The sequence below is a fragment of the Artibeus jamaicensis genome, unplaced genomic scaffold (assembly GCF_021234435.1).
Source record: "Artibeus jamaicensis isolate MK-2021 breed Jamaican fruit bat unplaced genomic scaffold, CSHL_Jam_final contig_60, whole genome shotgun sequence".
In the NCBI taxonomy this organism is placed as follows: domain Eukaryota; kingdom Metazoa; phylum Chordata; class Mammalia; order Chiroptera; family Phyllostomidae; genus Artibeus; species Artibeus jamaicensis.
Genome location: NW_026521900.1, coordinates 3,832,646 through 3,834,781, shown reverse-complemented (window position 1 = coordinate 3,834,781; position 2,136 = coordinate 3,832,646). Strand labels below are relative to the sequence as shown.

General features: G+C 46.8%; 1 non-coding gene across 1 annotated transcript; it reads left to right on the top strand.

Moving 5' to 3' along the window:
- The first annotated feature begins 481 nt into the window (after nt 1–481).
- LOC119064153 (U6 spliceosomal RNA) lies at nt 482–588 on the top strand. Its single transcript, XR_005085324.1, has one exon. It is a non-coding gene; the product is annotated as a U6 spliceosomal RNA (small nuclear RNA).
- The last annotated feature ends 1,548 nt before the right edge of the window (nt 589–2,136 follow it).

Here is a 2,136-nt window from a genome sequence, read left to right as displayed (position 1 = left end):
TTTCCCAATCAAAACAAATGAGAAGAGCATGAAGGAAAAAATTTATTCTTCTTCTTGAATGATGTGGTATGAAAATGTGACTCCTGAAGCCACGTAAACCGTTTTGTGACTATTTGGAGCAAAACCGAATATGAAAACAGGATACAGGATAGCAGAGTAGAAAAAAAGGAAAGGACTGGGTTCTGATGACATTGACAAGCCTCTGAATCTACCCTTGGCTTACTCACTTCACACTCATTAAGGAGGCAAGAAAGAACAGACTTCCAGTTCGGATGATGGCATAGGCAGACATGGCTTGCCTCTTCGCTCAATCACATCAAAATTACAACTAAAATATAAAACAACCACCACTCAGAAGCGAGTGTCAGAAATCGAGTTGAATGGATGTCTGACAACCACATCCATCCAGACTGGTAGGAGGACCACAGACACAGAGCAGGCTGGTTTCACACCCACGTGTGGTGGATAAAAATTCAGGAGGGTGCTCACTTCGGCAGCACATATACTAAAATTGGAACAATACAGAGAAGATTAACATGGCCCCTGTGCAATGATGATACACAAATTCGTGAAGCAGTCCATATTTTTAAAAAAATTTCAGGAGGGACATCTTGGGAGCGAGGAGTCCCAGCCCCACACCAGGCCTCCCAGCCAAGGGTTCCAGTGCCAGGAAGATAAGTCACCACAACTTCTGGCAGCAAAAACCAGCCGGGTTTGAGTTGCTAGAAGAAACCTCTGGAGCCCCAAACAGTTTCTCTTAAAGAACCCACACACAGTATCACCTACTCAGACTCACTCCCTCTGAGCTCCTGCACTAGGGTAGCAGCTTGAAAGGTACCAGTGGCATAAAGGGAGGAACTCAAGTACCTGCCATTAAGGCTAACAGAGGACATTGTCCCTTTTCTAAACTGACGCTCACAGAGCCGGCAAACTGGTGCCATATCTGAGACTCCATCAAGCTGACTACCACTGTTTGACCCACCTTGGAGATCGTCAGAGACCCTACCAAACTTACAGGACCACCCAAACCGCTTTTCCATAAGAATGGCTGGTCTTGGCTCATGCTTCACAACTTCCTAAATCCTCTCAAATAAGCAACAGCTAGTCTCAGTGAGTCCCAGACCTGGCACTAGCAGCAGCCAGCCTAGATTCATAACTTGGCTTCACCTGGGAATCTCCAAGCCCAGCACTAGTAGAAGCCATCTCAGATTGCTTTATAGCTGAGGCAGGGTGGCCCTGAGTAAAACACAGGTGGGGCTGACCTTGGCCTGCACCACCCAGGAAACCCCAGGGCCCATGCACCCAGTGGACAGCTACAGACCACATTGGAGCACCACCACCCTGCCCCTGCACAGTGATCCTCCATGGAGGGTGGAGGTTGGTGGTCAGTGGTTACAGCCAGTCCTTGCAGCTGACTGACCTGGGTAAATCCAACCCATTGATCTGCCAACAGCAACCAAGGCTCAACTACAAGAAGAGGAAGTGCTCAGTCCACAAGAGGGGGCACCTCGAGTACCCAGCTTGGGTGATAGGGGAGGCTGTGCTACTGGACCCTACAGGACACCTACTATATTAAGCCACACTACTAAGACATGGAGTCAAAGCAGCTGTACCTAATGCATAGAAACAAACACAGGGAGGCTGCCAGAACAAGGAGACAAAGACCCAAATGTGACCCAAATAAAAGGACGGACCAAAACTCCAGAAAAAGAGATAAACAAAATGGAGATAAGCAATCTATCAAATGCAGAATTCAAAACACTAGTTATAACGATGCTCAAGGAACTTGGTGAGGACCTCAACAGCATAAAAAAGATCCACTTACAAACAAAGGATACACTAATTGAAATAAAGAATAACTCACAGGGAAACAAAAGTGGAGTGGATGAAGCAAGAATCAAATCAATGATTAGGAACATAAGGAAGAAAACAACCAATCAGACCAACAAGAAGAAAAAAGAATCTGCCCTGGCTGGTGTAGTTCAGTGAATTGAACACAGGCCTGTGAAGCAAAGGGTCGCTGATTCAATTCCCAGTCAGGGCACATGCCTGGGTTGCAGGCCAGGTCCCCACTAGGGAACACATGAGATGCAACCACACATTGATGTTTCTCTCCCACTCTTTCTCCTTCTTATC